This window comes from Rhagoletis zephyria, unplaced genomic scaffold, assembly GCF_001687245.7.
Source record: "Rhagoletis zephyria isolate East Lansing unplaced genomic scaffold, Rhagoletis_zephyria_1.1 Rzeph_scaffold_00588, whole genome shotgun sequence".
NCBI classification, from domain to species: domain Eukaryota; kingdom Metazoa; phylum Arthropoda; class Insecta; order Diptera; family Tephritidae; genus Rhagoletis; species Rhagoletis zephyria.
This window is the reverse complement of record NW_016157672.1, coordinates 51,350-68,455: the sequence shown is the minus strand read 5'-3', so window position 1 is coordinate 68,455 and position 17,106 is coordinate 51,350. Positions and strand designations below refer to the sequence as shown.

The following is a 17,106-nucleotide window of genomic DNA, read 5'->3' as shown; positions in this document are numbered from 1 at the left end:
AATAGGTAACCATAACCTGGAACAGGTATACAATTTTGTGGACCTTGGTATCACAATGGATCCTAAGCTTAATTTTAATCTTCATATTAATGTGACAGTCAACAAGGCTAAAGGTGTACTTGCATTTGTGAAACGATGGTCAAAAGAATTTTGTGACCCTATATCACCAAAAACCCTGTGTACAACATTAGTTAGGCCAATTCTGGAATACGGTTGGAATCCAAGGTATCAAATTTACTCAGACAAGATTTCCGTTGGGATTCTCAATATAACCTTCCACCTTATACGAGCCGATTAAAACTTATTAATCTTCCTACACTTTCCAGCCGCAGGCAAATGCTTGGTACAATTTTTATAGTTAAATTACTAACAGGCTCAATTTCAAGTCCGCTTCTTCTTGGCGAAGTTAAGCTTAATGTTTGCCCCCTATTTCTGAAAGCTTGTAAAACTAATTTTGAATTGCACGACCCACTCCGTTGCTTATGCCAGGATTTTAACTCTCATTCCAGCACGTTTGATATATCAGATCCGCTTTTCAGCATTAAGAAATCGATACTGTCCTCTCTCAATAAATTAATCATTAAAATAAAGACATAAAATCGGATGATGAATTTAGTTCTGTAGCTGAACAGTTTTAGATCTCGACACTTAACAAACTCCTGCCTATCGTGACTCGACGCAAAAATTGAAAATACTGGTTCCGTACGTCATGCGGATTGCGCCCCTCGTGCGGATGGGCGGGAATGGAGGGTAAAAACCGTTGGGATATTAAAAAAGGGGCTGTTGTTTCGGCGATCTAACCCCGTTTAGGTCGGCGAACTATCTCCGAAGTCGTTCCTCCATAGGGCTACATTTGCTACGTATTATTCTGCTCAGGGCATCGCATCGAGTCAAACCCAGGGCCAGAAACCTACACCTGCTGTTTATGCCAGAGACGACTACACCACAACTCCACCTCAGTCAAGTGCAATGCTTGCCACTGGTGGAGTCACCTCAGAGTCTCAGGGCTACGGAGCCATCGGCAGTGGACCACATCATTTGTGGCCCCCTGCTGCTAAAACAGAGCAGCCTTCACGGCACGGTATGTCAGACCAGTATATTCCGCAACGTGACATAAGTCAAGTGCAACACCTGCCTTGGCTGCTGCCACTTTAGGGTATGTTCAAGTCTGCGCACCACGCGAGATTGGACGAGGAACTTCGAGGGCCCGTGTTGCGCTGCTCGATCACAAACCCCAATTGCGACGCCACCCACTACGACCACAGGGCGACAACCTCCACAGCAGCTCACACAGCCAATGGCGGCAAGGCAACACACATCCTACACACCCCGCATAACACCACGTCTCCCGAACCACATGAAGCTCCTTCAATTTAACTGTAACGGACTTCAGAGCAGGATCGAGGAGATAACCGTCTTCATGGGAAGGCATGGGATACAACGTGCACCGTCGAGATCGCAAACGAGATAAGAGCATCTGAAGACTTGCAACTTCACCTCTCGTGTGAGTAAGCTTTGGTCAACCGTAAGGTCACTATCCAAACCGACGACAGGGTCGAAATTTCTTTCGGCGTCCATGCTACGTCGGACCCGGAGCGATGTGCGAGCTATTTTAGCCGGAAATTTACACTGCATCCTCCGGCCGACAAAGCCAAATAAAGAGTGACCAGAAGGCAGCACAAACTGCGAACAACGAGTGCGCCTCTTGTTTTCACTTGCGGTGAAGTTCAGGTAGCCATGCAAAAAATTTGGGTCCCGCGGGAGTAGAGGTTTTCAACCTGTGAATGGCCACTCTCATCATTCCAGACATCTGGAAGATGGAGAGAGTGGTCCCACTGCTCAAACCGGGGAAACCAGCCAACAAAAGAAGAGTCTTATTGCCCGATAACACTCCTTTCCCCGGTAGCGAAGACACAAGAAGCCTTGCTACTCCCATATTTTGCAATCCACCAGTGAAGCATCAGCATGGTTTCCGTAAAGTGCACAGAACAACAACAACACTTAACGCCAAAAACACTCAGATAACTCGTGGCGTAAACCGCCACCGACCCTGTGAGAACTATTCTAGTTAGTAGCGTTGGATCTATCAAAGACGTTTGATACCGTCAGTCTCTCCACGCTACTAGAAGCCATAGAGGCCTCCTCTCTCCCACAGGGAGTCCAACGGTGGTCGGCGAATTACCTGAGAGGTCGAAACTCGTTAGTAATATTTAGCGACAAACCTAGAAAAGTAAAACTGCGGGTTACACAGGTTGGTGTCCTTTCCCCGTTACTGTTTAACTATTATATTTCCAAGCTCCCTTAATCACCAGAGGGAGCCTCGATTCACTCTTACGCTGACGAGCAGTTTTCCTTTACATTGGTGTTATATAAGTGATGATTAAAGAAATAGTTTTGGGTATACAAGCGTTTAAATTTAGATAAATATAAATTTAGTTAAATCTAAGATATCTCAGTAAATATTGTATCCAAATTGGTAAAAATTGGTATGTAAAGTAAAATTTTGAAACAAAATAAGATCATTATGAAATTTTTGGAAAATGGGAGTGGCCCGGCCCACTTATGATAAAATGCTGTATCTCAGTATCCGCTGCATCAATCCGTACCAAACTCGGTATGAGCCTTGCTTAGGCTATATCTAACATATCTGCTAAAAAATTCTTGAAATCGGGCGATAACAACGCCCACTTCCCATGTAACGTTAATTAACAGAAACACGTAAACTGCGATAAATCAGTAACTACTGAAGCTAATTCACTCAAAATCGATTCTTGGAATAACCACTTAGGATTTAATTAGATTATAAGAATTATTTGGATAATGGGCGTGGCGCCGCCCACTTATGGCCACAAATATATATCTCAGTAATCGATTTATCAATTTGCACCAAACCCGGTGCACGTAATATCCTTGGTATGGAAAAGCAATGTGTTGAAAATACGAAAACTCCGATATTTCAATAATTGAGGACGCTTTTTAATTTACTCCAAGCTAATGCTTATAACATTCTCCTAACAATAAATAAGACTGTTATATTACTGTTAGTATTATAAAAATGTAGTTGTATTACATTTTCTTACCTATACTGTGATACATATTTGAATTATGTAACTCCCTAAATTAAAGTTAAATTTGATTTTTTAAACCGTTGGCAACCCTGGGAAGTTGCTTAGAGATAAAGCCTTTTCAAATCCATTTCCATTTTACCCATATTGCAGCAATTCATTTGACTAATTGAATAAAATTTTTTTAACAGGTGGCAGCGCTGTTAATTTTTTAACCTAGATATAAACCTTCTGCTCGCCGAGACGAACACGCAAATATGCGTGATCCTACTACCGGACCACGGCAACATGGAGTCTATCGATGTCAAACGTTAAGAAACTTTATTTTCTTTGTTTTGATGGAATAATTGGCAGATAACGAAAATAACTCTCTTCTTCTTCTTTATTGGAGCTGTAAACGCCTAAGCGATTTTGGCCGATTCCAAAACAGCAGACAGGTAATTTTTCTTCTGTGCTAACTGACGCCAATTGGAAATGCCAAGTGAAGCCAAGTCCTTCTCCACCTGGCCTTTCCAACGCAGAGGAGGCCTTCCTTTCTGAAAGCTCATACAGCTCATCATTAAATCGTCTGCAATATTCGCCATCACCAATGCGTAAAGGTCCGTAGATCTTTCGCAGAATCTTTCTCTCGAAAACTCCAACAGCCGCTTCATCAGATGTTTTCATTGTCCATGCCTCCGCGCCATACACCAGCACAGGCATGTTGGGTGACTTATACAGTATGATCTTTGTACGACGAGAGAGGACTTTACTTCTCAATTGCCTATTCAGCCCAAAGTAGCCAGAGTGATTCTCCGTTGGATTTCAAGGCTGACATTATTATTGGTGTTAATGCTAGCTCCCAAATAAACGATCGTCTACTTTTTCAAACTTGTAACTGTCAACAGTGATATGGGTGCCAAGACGCGTATGCTCTGACTGTTGTGTGAGGACAGGAGATATTTCGTTTTTTCCTCGTTCACCACCAATCCCGAGAAGGCAGAACAGACGAAGCCCTTGTTTTTACCGATAATATGGATGTCGTCGGCATACGCCAGCAATTGTACGCTCTTGTTAAGTATTGTGCCTGAGCGGTTCAGTTCTGCGGCTCTTATTACCTTTTCCAACATCAAATTAAAGAAATCACACGAGAGGGAGTCGTCTTGTCTGAAACCTCGTTTGGTATCAAACGGCTCGGAGAGGTCCTTCCCTATTCTGACGGAGCTGGTGGTATTGCTCAACGTCATTTTACACAGCCGTATTAGTTTCGCGGGGANTGGTATCAAACGGCTCGGAGAGGTCCTTCCCTATTCTGACGGAGCTGGTGGTATTGTTCAACGTCATTTTACACAGCCGTATTATTTTCGCGGGGACCCGAAATTCAGACATCGCGGCATAAAGACAACTTCTTTTCGTGCTGTCGAAAGCGGCTTTGAAATCGACAAATAGATGGTGCGCTTCAGTCTTTTGCACAATACACTCGATAAGACCTTATAACCTATGCTTAGAAGGCCGATTCCGCGGTAGTTGGCGCGAATGGCGGGATCGCCTTTCTTGTGGATTGGGCAGAGCACACTTAAATGCCAGTCGTCGGGCATGCGTTTATCTGACCATATTTTGCATAAGAGTTGATGCATGCACCTTATCAACCAGGGACCAAAAATAACTGTTATCTCGAATTTACAAATTGAAAACGTCGCCTGAATTCTAAAATTTTATGAGAACGTTGTTTCATAACAGTTAATAGATGAGAAATATTTTTTCCGTTGCTGATAAGAGTTATCTCCCAACGTTTATTTTTTACGTTGGTCGATAACGGTTAGTGCCCAACGTTTATTTTTTTCGTTGCGTGATAACAGTTATTGCCCGACGTTTATTTTTACGTTATCTGATAATAGTTATTTCACTCTCTCACTTTTATTTCATCATCTTTATCTTATTCTCCATCTTCATCAATATCCTAATCTTACAACGTTTATCAGACAACGTAAAAAATAAACGTTGTAAAATAACTCTTATCCAGCAACGTAAAAAATAAACGTTGAGGAATAACTCTTTTCGGCAACGGAAAAAATATTTCTCCTGCATAACAGTTATCAGGCAACGTAAAAAATAAGCGTTGGGTTACAACTCTTATCGGCGAAATAAAAAATATTTCTCATCTAATAACTGTTATGGATCAAAGTTTTTGCTATAAAACTTATAACTGTTATGTCCCTGTTATCAACTCCTCGCCACCGTACTTTAATAGCTCAGATGGCAGGCTGTCAGCTCTCGCAGCTTTGTTGTTTTTCAAGCGCGGACCGAAAATAACTGGCCCACATTAAACACATTGTAACTTTTCCTATCATTAACCATTTATTTTTTACTTTTTGTGATATATCACTCTGAAAGCGGTTTATGAGAGGGAGCTTATGGTTAATGATTGTAAGAAATGGAATCGCTAACGAAAATAAAGGCCAACCGCAATTACTTATGATTTTTTTTTTGTTGAAAAGGTGCGTTAGTAAATTTAATTATGCTGTAGAGAAAATATATGATGAAAATGGAACGAAGTAAAACAAACTATTAAGAATAGTAGGTAGAACTATTTTTATTCACTCAAATAATCACCGTTATAAACTTTTTCTTTACAAACTTTGCACACCCAAACTTTTTTTTATCACTACTCGTGTCCAAGTCAAACAAGCTGCGGAATTCAACGCTTAATTGGGCGAATCAACCTGTTTACACANAAACAAACTATTAAGAATAGTAGGTAGAGGTTTATGCGAGGGAGCTTATGGTTAATGATTGTAAGAAATGGAATCGATAACGAAAATAAAGGCCAACCGCAATTACTTATGATTTTTTTTTTTGTTGAAAAGGTGCGTTAGTAAATTTAATTATGCTGTAGAGAAAATATATGATGAAAATGGAACGAAGTAAAACAAACTATTAAGAATAGTAGGTAGAACTATTTTTATTCACTCAAATAATCACCGTTATAAACTTTTTCTTTACAAACTTTGCACACCCAAACTTTTTTTATCACTACTCGTGTCCAAGTCAAACAAGCTGCGTAATTCAACGCTTAATTGGGCGAATCAACCTGTTTACACAACACATTTCTTGTTTATTGTTTAATGTGTTGTTTATTGTGCCTTTCAACGGTGGAGAAAAAATTTGTAGTGGTTAATTAGCTAAATCAATAGTTTTAACGAATCTATCTATTTTTTTAATGTTTGTCCCGGTGGGGATGTGTGTGGTCTATGTGTTTTGATAGCCGTTATCGATAAAAATTAGATAGGACAACGATTTTTGTTGATTCGTGATTGGATCTGAATCACCTACGAATGAAGTGATTCGCTCTCAAAATTTTGTATTACGTGATTCGGGTCGTAATTGGGGCGCCAATCACGAATGAGAGAGCGAATTACGAATGGGAGAGTGAATCACTCGTCGTGGAAACATCGTTTTACATATCTAGTTTATCTCATAACCAATATACATACATAAGTATGTACACATATACATCTGCTTTTGCTTAAGGTTATTTTTTCTTTTTTCTATCTAGATCCCTGCCTCCACCCTGTTCGTTCTACTTATGTTATTTATGTTATTCTGTTTTTCTTTATCTTTATCATCGACTAACTCTCAACTTATTCGGACGTGTGTTCATACAAGTGTTCTTAGCTCGCAAAATAACAACACTAATAACCCGCTTTCATATTTTCGCTTTTGTGCACTTTCGCATCAGGTGATCTTTACACAACAACAACTCCATAAACAACNTACGTGATTCGGGTCGTAATTGGGGCGCCAATCACGAATGAGAGAGCGAATTACGAATGGGAGAGTGAATCACTCGTCGTGGAAACATCGTTTTACATATCTAGTTTATCTCATAACCAATATACATACATAAGTATGTACACATATACATCTGCTTTTGCTTAAGGTTATTTTTTCTTTTTTCTATCTAGATCCCTGCCTCCACCCTGTTCGTTCTACTTACATTTATGTTATTCTGTTTTTCTTTATCTTTATCATCGACTAACTCTCAACTTATTCGGACGTGTGTTCATACAAGTGTTCTTAGCTCGCAAAATAACAACACTAATAACCCGCTTTCATATTTTCGCTTTTGTGCACTTTCGCATCAGGTGATCTTTACACAACAACAACTCCATAAACAACTAACCGCTAAATCATACCAACAAACACAATGACTACACTTTTCCCATACTTGCACACAAACAAACACCCCTCAACCAACTCGAATACATAAAAATTACAGCAGCCAACAATGAGCTACAAAAGCTCATCCCATTTGTAATAAAAAAAGCAGTAGATGCAATTTCAAGCCAAATTGAAAACATAAAGCAACTCAAAGACGGATCACTACTCATACTAACACGAAACTCAAGAATAGCAGAGTAAAATGCCAAGACAATTTAAACACGGTAAAAGGAGTAATCTATGCGCCTTGCCTAAACTTTGTAGACGCGGAAGAAATTATGCAGGAACTAAAAATCCAAGGTGTAACGAGCATATACAAATTTACTCGCATGACTGAGGCAAAGTTGTTCCCACTGGCAAAATTGGCCTATCTAAACACGCTGCACCAATCCTGCCACATGCGGAGGCTGCAATCTTCCACTTCATTCTCCAGCTGACTGCACACGTAAGTAATGCGCAAACTGTGCAACGATCACACGGTCTCAGATTAAAGGCTCCGTTATGCATACTTGGCATTGCTTGAGAGTTGTCACATAAGGAATCTGTTAAATGAGCTTCGCGTGTAAGCGGTTACCCAACGCACAGCATTACATACGTAAAAGTCTGTTGGTTTTTGATTTCTACGTAAAAATGGTATAGCAGTGCATGCAATGCCAAGTATGCATAACAGAGCCTTAAGTCTGTCCAAGATTTAGGCAAACTCAGGAAATCCTAAAATTTAAAACTGTCGCGAAATACTCCATGAGAGAAGCACGACGCAAATACTATGAAAATAACACTGTAAATGCAAACTCCAAAAGCACTTATGCAAACGCCGCCATAACAGGTAAATCAACATCCATCAACAAGACACCATCATCACCAAACCCAACCAGCACGTCCATGGCTACACGTACAGCTATATCTCCGCCAACAAGAACTAATCTACCAATACTACCATAACTACGGAAAACCATTCCAAAGCAATAGCTTAAGCAATACTAGTAACAAAACAACAACAAACGTCACGTGACGCTTCACACTTAGGGTTGTAAAAGAAAATTGAAACAAGTTGCGTTAATTCAAAAAACTATAAAAACAACTAGAATTTCTCCAAATCATGAAAATAGCCATCCACAATTCGCAGGGTTTTGCGATTTTGTAAGAAAAGAAAAAATCAACTTTGTAGCAAACAAGTCTTTGTTGTAAAGGGGTTATTTACCTTTAAAGGTAATTTAACGTGGGTTCACAATTTCACAGATTTTCTACAAAATAAAGTAGTAGTGCTAGCGGTCAGTAGTAGCAGAGCAAGCGCCAATTGCAATGTAGAGACCAGCCATCGCTGTTCATCTAACATGGCAACCATCTTGCTTAAATAGATGCTAATCAAGAATGATTGAATACAAGATTGCGCCAATCGAGCTGAGAGCAACTGGCCGTGACGTCAAAAAATACCAGAATGAGAGTGCAAGACGAACTCGACAAGAAAAAGAGGAAGCATCGAACAAAAGGCAGTATTGCCAAGTTTTGAATTTGAAAAAGCACCAAATTTTTATTGGTATATTTTATGGACTTTATATACAAACATAATTTTATTGTAAGGATTCCGATTCAAATTAATAAAAATCAATGTTTCTTGCACGACGGTCGATTTCTTCTGGCATGATTGAAGGTGCTGCCACATATTTTGTTGTCGCTTATGTCACTGTGCTATGATTTTGTTAAACTTTTTGTAAAGTTGCTTACCATACTTGAGATTTAAATTTTGCTTCCACTTTTTTAAGATTTTCTAATTTGGTGTCTTCAAACTAAAAACAAAAGCACCAAAAACGCACCAAGCACCAAACTCAAAAATTTTCGCGTTTTGAATACCCACTAAATTTGGCGCTAAAAGCATCAAGTTGGCAACAGTCAATGTAAACAAAAGTATTTTATGACGTCAGCGATTGGGTGGATGCTGTCAAATCGACGAAGAGAGGGTTAGCGGTCCGCGAATGGCGCGACCTTTATTTTCTGGATCGTGGATGCTAATGTGGTGAACATTGAGAACGGCGAGCTATCGCATTTTCTTACAACGTTTAGCAATTTTGGCAATATGCAAGACAAGGACAAACATACGTTACAATAACGAACTGTCAAAATATGAAAGCATTGCCAGACTAAACTTACGTAAAAGCATTGCCAGACTAAACTTACATAAAAGCATTGCCAGACTTACATAAAGCTTTATACAATAACAAGATGTTTACACACATTCATTAATAGAAAAATAGAAAATAATGCAATCATATAATAAATCTGCTACAATTTCCCCCTTTGACGTGTAAATCTCGTCCCGAGTGCAAGTCAACATCTACTGGTTTCGGGCGTTCCTGGGACGACCCCGCTTCCTCAAAGGCTGAACAGGAGTTGGCGCTCTGTCCTCGTTAGTACCCTTGTACAGTGTTAGAGCTGATGCATGGTAAGTGCCAAGTGGGATATTAAGGTTTTCGCGCGACGCAATCTCGTATGAGGATGAACCAATTTTACGTACGATGACATAGGGCCCATCTCTCTTCGGCACGAATTTCGCTGTGACGCCTTTTGCTGCTTGACTAAGTATGTGAGTTGTCACCAGTACCTCTATACCGATGTCGAACGCAGCTTGAGGACGTCTCTGTTTGTCGACAAAGTCTTTATTTCTGTCTTGGGAGTGCTGTTCAACCTCCCTTGTTGTTTTCAAATTGTTTGCGATGCTCTGAAGGTAAGGTGAGATTTGTGGAANTACCGATGTCGAACGCAGCTTGAGGACGTCTCTGTTTGTCGACAAAGTCTTTATTTCTGTCTTGGGAGTGCTGTTCAACCTCCCTTGTTGTTTTCAAATTGTTTGCGATGCTCTGAAGGTAAGGTGAGATTTGTGGAACAGAGTTTTCGCAGACTTCTGCAGTTGCTTCATGTAGTGGAAAGATTTCGGTCCAACGCGAGGCCACATCTTCGGCTATCAGTATCCACTGGAAACCCTCTTCAGTTTGTGGTAGAGGCCCAAAAAGGTCTACTGCTTGCACTTCAAACCGCTTCTTGCTGCTCGTTGTTTGTAGCAAACCCATGGGTTTCAGGTTAGCTGCCTTGTACCGCTGACATTCGGTAGCGTCGTCGTGGTACTTCTGGAGAATCGCCTTGCGTTCGTGAGATGGTACAACAAGCTGTGCGTCTTCAGGGTCAGCGTTATAGCAATAAAGTATCCCGTCGTTTAGGATATAACCTCTATTGGTCCAAAACATGAGGTTTTCGTCTTGAGATTCCAATGCAGTTATGATGGTTCTTATATACTCATCCTTCATTCGTTCGACCCTTATTTCTCCCATACTACGCCTAGGCACCTCCACATGGAAAGCGCAAATGCAAGCTGGTGATTTGGCATGGTCTTCTGCCAGACACGGTGGACGTGATAACATGTCAGCCAGGCAATTACTTTTTCCAGGCGTATACTTGACTTTGAAATTGTATTGCTGGATTTGCAGCGCCCAACGAGCGAGGCGTCCTGTTGGGGACTTCATAGAAAGTAACCATTTCAATGGTTGATGATCGGTCATTAGCGTTATTTCAGCTCCCTCAATATACCCTCGGAATTTGGAACAAGCCCATATTATGGCCAAGGCCTCCCGCTCGGTCGTCGAATAGTTTTGCTCTGGTGCTGTTAACAATCGCCTCGTATATTCAATTGGGTGCTCATCGTTTCCCTCCCCCTGGAGCAAGGCTGCACCTATAGCATACGCGCTAGCATCCGTCTTCACCACAAATGGCATATTGTCTTGAGCCTGCTTAAGAATCGGAGCTGATGTCAACATGCTTTTTAAAAGATTCAATGAAGCTCTCTGCTTTTCGGGCCAGCTCCATACTGTGTTCTTCTTCGTTAGATCAGTGAGTGGTTTGGAGATGTTTGCATATTGTTTAATAAATCGGCTATACCATGAGCAGGTTTGAATAAATGATATTAGTTCCTTTATATTTGTAGGTTCTTTACGCTGACTAATCGCATTGGTTTTTCCCGGATCCACAAAAATACCCTCTGAGGTGAGAATATGGCCAAGGTATTTAACTCGCTCACAGCAAAACCTACTTTTCGAATTGTTGATCCTCAGCTTGAATTTAAGTAGTTTTCCTAACATGATATTGAGATCAGCAAGGTGTTGCATAAAAGAAGGTGTACAGACAATAAGGTCGTCTAAATATGCCAAAATTTTAAAGTTTGCAACAGCTGCCTTAAAGCGATCGATAAGCCGTTGAAAAGTTGCCGGTGCATTCCGCAACCCAAACGCCATTCTGTTAAATAAAAATGTACCAAACGGTGTGATAAGACACGTTTTATCGTGATCCTGTTCACGAATCTTGATTTGGTAATATCCACTTTGCAGGTCCAACGTAGTCATGAATTTTGTACTCTTAGCTGCGTGTAATAGATCATCGATTCGAGGCAAGGGATACCTGTCAGGCACAGTGACAGCATTAAGTTTCCGGTAATCAACACATACACGGATTCCTCCATCTTTCTTAGGAACCATGACTACTGGAGATGCCCATGCGGACTCACACTCCTCGATTATGCCGTTTTCGATCATTTTTCCTATATCCACTTTCAGCTCATTCATTTTCGCAAAGGAAAGTCGATAAGGCGGACTGAAAATGGGTTCGTGGTCACCAGTATCAATTTTATGCTCAGCATACGGAGTTGGTTCATCGATATTCCCAAATGCTTCTACATGACTTTGAAGAACACTATCGAGCTGCATTTTTTTTCAAGATTTAAAGCGTTGCCATCGTTGGGCTTTATGACCTTAAAATCAATCGAGTATAGTCTCGTGAAATCGCTGTCATCCTGGTTTGCGGCATTATAGATTAAGCCTTTGAAGAGAACAGGTTGTGAAATTCGCTCAGGAGTAAGAGCATCTGCTGGAAGGGCATCTTTAAATATAGCCTGGATGGAATGCGGTGAGTACTGGTTGTTTGGAATGTCTGGACCATAAGACTCGAATTCGGACATGTAAACCTTCGTTCGGTCACTTTATCGCTCTGGATGTTCAACTGGCAGTCTCGTTGGCAGCGTTTTTGGCACCTTCACCGTTTCTAGAAAATTCAGCTTAAGCGGTAAAGCAGTAGCAAAGTCAAAATGTTGCGTTGGGTCACTTTCAAAATGCCAATACCTTTGACCCATGTTGAGGACTATGCCAGCTTGTTCCAAAAAATCGGTACCAATCAAAGTGCAGTTGCTTTTTGCATTGGGCAACACAATAAACCCTATGTTCAGACAACGGCCACCAATTGTAATTTTGCACACCGTAGACAAACAGTCTTGGATGGATGTGCTCCCATCAGCTAAAGCGATTTCTCTTCTGACTTCTCGGTACTTGCACCCTTTATAATCCATTACCGCTTTAAGATTTGCACTTGCTACACTTGTACGTGCTCCGGAGTCGAAGAAAGCTTGACCGGGGATGTTGAAAATCTGAATTTCGACCACGGGCATGTCTCTTCCGATACCATAAGTAGTCATTGAGTTGAAATTAACAAAACCATCGGAAGGCTTATTTACGTTTCGACATGTGGGGCAATTTGCACGCGTAACGCCAGGCGTGTTACATCCGTAGCAGGTGAATTTAGGCTTAGCGACCACTGCTCGTGCAATTGCCGCGGATTGAGCTTCTGCAGCATCGGCTTTCTGTTTCTTAAAACAGGTTTCTACAGTGTGGCCTTTCTTTCGACAGAAATAACACCGTGACGCATTTCCGACACTCACACTCTGTATCGAACTTTCAACATTGGTACCCTTACGCTCGCTTAAAAAATGTTCAGCTTCCCGAGCCTCATTGAGCAATTCTTCGTAGCTGGAAACCTTTTGTCGGCTTACTCTTTCCCGGATCTGTGCGTGCAACATTCCGAACAGCACATTAGTTGCTCTGCTTCGGCAGGAACCTTCTCCAGCTGTGAAAATAGGGCTCGCTTCCTCCGAATAAAGGTATCCGTAGGTTCGTTTTTTTGTTGCTTCAGCTCAAAAATCTCGTAATAAATTCGCCATNTTCTGACTTCTCGGTACTTGCACACGTTTTTTTGTTGCTTCAGCTCAAAAATCTCGTAATAAATTCGCCATGCGGGTCTTGGGGTGAAAAACTTTCGCGCAGCTTACGTACGACGTCTACAAAATCAGTAACATTATCCTTTATGCCACGCCACCACTCAGCAGCGTCGCCTTCGAGTAACATTGGCATTCCGTTAATTGCATCGGCATCATTGATTTTTTCCACCATTTTGAATGTGGCAATTGCGGCAATAAACTCCTCAACTTTTGTTGGATTACGCTCGCCGTTATAGCGGGCACTGCACGTGGAAAAAGTTCCCGCACGGTCGTTGGTAGTGTGTACTGCGCGCATCAAACGCTCAAATTGTTCGTTGGTAAACGCTAACGCTATCGCTCGCCACGTTCCTTGCGCACTCCACACAGCAAGTCTGCTTACTCCTGATCGCCAGAACACAAATGAACGAGCTTAAGCAAAGTGTCGGCTTTTATAGCATTTTCTTATAACGTTTGGCAATTTTGGCAATATGCAAGACAAGTACAAACATACGTTACAATCATGATTCAATAATACAAGGTTAGATAATTATTGACAGCTGCGGTTTGACACTCCCTAACAAAAGGTTGCATTTACGAAGGTCAGAGAAAGGGCAAGAATGCAATCCCTTGTTGCGAAAATGGTAGTAGAAAAGTACGCAAAGTAGGCAATTAGTAGTGAAATTCCTTTCGTAAATTCTAATGTATTTGCAGGAAATCTGGCATTTTAAACGAAATGTTGAACGTAATNTTTGCGTAAATGCCAACCAGCTGTTTTTGATCAGCTGTTTTCCTGTTGGCAAATTGCTGTTGGCAAAAATTTTTCCAACAGAAACCAGCAGCTTCCCCTCAAAATGAAATGTCACTTTGCTCTCTCAATTTCCCCTACTTTGCAAGTTTTTTGCGTACGCGAACGCAAAAACTTGTAAGTTTTGGTTAAACATGAACAATTAACAGCTACGCGAACGAACCTATTATTGAATCATGACAACGCACAACATTGACTCTTCATCCTTATATAAACATACATATTAGCCCTGTTCGCGTACACACTATCCAGTAAATCCAGTACTACTTTTACTGGTTTTTTACTGGATGTCGTTTTCGTACGCAAAAACTTGCAAGAAACTAGCAAAAGTGGGGAAATTGAGAGAGCAAAAATGACAGGTGAACTTGCAAGTTTTACTGGATTTTTACTGGATAAATTTTTACTAGCAACTATTTACTAGTAAGAAAAACAGCTGATGGCATGATGCTTAATGTAATTCACATTACCAAAATAATTGTTTGTGGTGCTTTTAGAGTTGCAATTGACAAAATAAACATATTTAAATATATAATATGATGGAAAATACTAGTTTTCTAAGAAAATTGCATCGGAAAATAACAAATTAATCAGCTGTTCATAAAACTAGCAACTTCTTGCTTGTTTTGCGTTTTCGTACTTTCTTGCATATTTCACTCGTTGGGAGTAAATATTGGCTTACTCTCCGAAATTTGGTTACTGGCAAGTTACTGGATATTTTTTGCTGGAGAATACGAAAACACAACTATTTATGTACATACAATTTTATACGAAAATTCACCACAATACTGCTGTACCTACTTCTGTTGATAAATGTGCTGCTGTTAGTAATGATGCTCGATCCTCTTCGCCAACGTCTACTGTAAATGGCAATGTCCCCGCTTTAAATTATAAAATCTCCTCTCTCCTTTCAGGTATACGACGCGTGAACGTGAAACCTTCTTGGAGGTGCCACGGCGAGTTCTAATATTTCCAACTCAAATTTAGTAACCTGCCCTTGCTAAAATACCACTTCTCATTACTGTAGCAAATGCCTCAAGAGAACTTTAGATTATAAGGTCGAACCCGGCTCTCCCTTTTCCATTTAATGAAATTTATTCTGTCTTCCACAAACACTTTCAGGGATATGTGGCAAGAAAAAGTAAATTTGTACTGGAAGTGCCACGCCCCTTTTTCTTATAACCCTAATCTTCTTCCATGAATTTAGAATTGATTTTACATACCCCAGTACCAAGTCCCAGTACTCTACCATGAACACCTCTAGAGATAAGCAGTATAAAACAGTAAATTTGTACGGNAAAATTTCATGCAAATCCGTTTAGTCGTTTCCGCGTATTAATTTAATTAAACTTTTTTAACAGGTGGCAACTCTTCCAAAAAAATAGCCTATTTTCCACTGTAGGTCATAAGCTATCTGCTTGCACAATTTCATGCCAATCCATTCAGTCGTTTCCGCGTATTAATTTAATGAAGCTTTTTTAACAGGTGGAAACTCTTAAAAAAAGTAGCCTATTTTCCAATCTAGGTCATAAGCTATCTGTGTGCAAATTTTCATGCAAATCCATTCAGTCGTTCCCGCATATTAAATAAATAAAACTTTTTTAACAGGTGGCAACTCTTAAAAAAAGTAGCCTACTAACCAATCTGTCCCATAAGCTACCTGCGTACAAAATTTCATGCAAATCCGTGCAGTCTTTTCCGCGTGATGATTTCCCAAACATCCAAACATACAATATATATATTTATTATATTATTAGAATTAGATTAGATGTTGTTAAGCATGCTGGAATAGACAGAAAGCATCTGTTATGCTACGCTTTAATAAAACAACAAACACCGCCAGTTGCTCCTAAAAAAGTTAATTTTAAGCTTGACGTTTTATGACAAATTGCTTTCGCTGAACCTTTGGCCAGCTAATGTTAACTTACGCCCTTTTCGATTTTCAGAAAAAAGGAGGGTCAAGATGTGATAACGTAAGACAAAATAGGACTTCAAATGAATTGAAGGTCTTCTTTCAAAATGCCTCAGGGCTTCGAACGAAATCAGAAGCTGTTCACGCTTTTCGGCAGTGATTTTTTTGACACAAAAATTTGTAATGTTTATAGGAAGGACAGAGACTCTGCCAAAACGGGCTATGTATCGCAGCGCAACAAAAGTTGTGTTTTCGTATTCTCTAGCAAAAAATATCCAGTAACTTGCCAGTTACCAAATTTCGGAGAGTAAGCCAATATTTACTCCCAATGAGTGAAATATGCAAGAAAGTACGGAAACCGGAAAACCAGCAAGAAGTTGCTAGTTTTATGAACAGCTGATTAATTTGTTATTTTCCGATGCAATTTTCTTAGAAAACTAGTGTTTTCCATCTTATTATATATTCAAATAGGTTTATTTTGTCAATTGCAACTCTAAAAGCACCACAAACAATTATTTTCGTAATGTGATTTACAATAAGCTCATGCCAACAGCTGTTTTTCTTATTAGCAAATAGTTGCTAGGAAAAATTTAGCCCTGTTTGCGTACGCACTATCTAGTAAATCCAATACTAATTTTACTGGTTTTTTACTGGATGTCGTTTTCGTACGCAAAAACTTGCAAGAAACTAGCAAGAGAGGGGAAATTGAGAGAGCAAAAATGACAGCTGATGCTTTCCATTTCCAGACAACCGGTCAGGTACGAGCATGATTTTTAATTTCGACCAAACCCAAATACAAAATCACATTTTCCCGCTTTTTATAATCGAAACTGTATGGTGGAAAGTGTGTTCTAATATCTATTTGATACACAAAAAATGATCACGGCTGTACCTTTTGCTGATATATTACATACATATGTTCCATTTAGTTAAACAATATAAGAATATTGTAGTATGTACCACAAAAACGTATATTTTCTATAAAAAATCATAACTCAGAAAAAAAAATCTTCGCTATTAGAGATTTGGGTTGATTGTAGTTCAAAGTGTCTCTTTCCCG

At 40.0% G+C, this 17,106-nt stretch overlaps 1 protein-coding gene across 1 annotated transcript in view; it reads left to right on the top strand.

Annotated features, from left to right (window-relative positions):
- The first annotated feature begins 7,944 nt into the window (after positions 1-7,944).
- LOC108360571 (uncharacterized) overlaps positions 7,945-17,106 on the top strand; it is a 27,868-nt gene continuing 18,706 nt past the window's right edge. The window contains exon 1 of the mRNA XM_017612916.1: positions 7,945-8,091. The gene's annotated coding sequence lies outside the window, so the exon portion shown is untranslated. The remainder of the gene's footprint in view (positions 8,092-17,106) is intronic.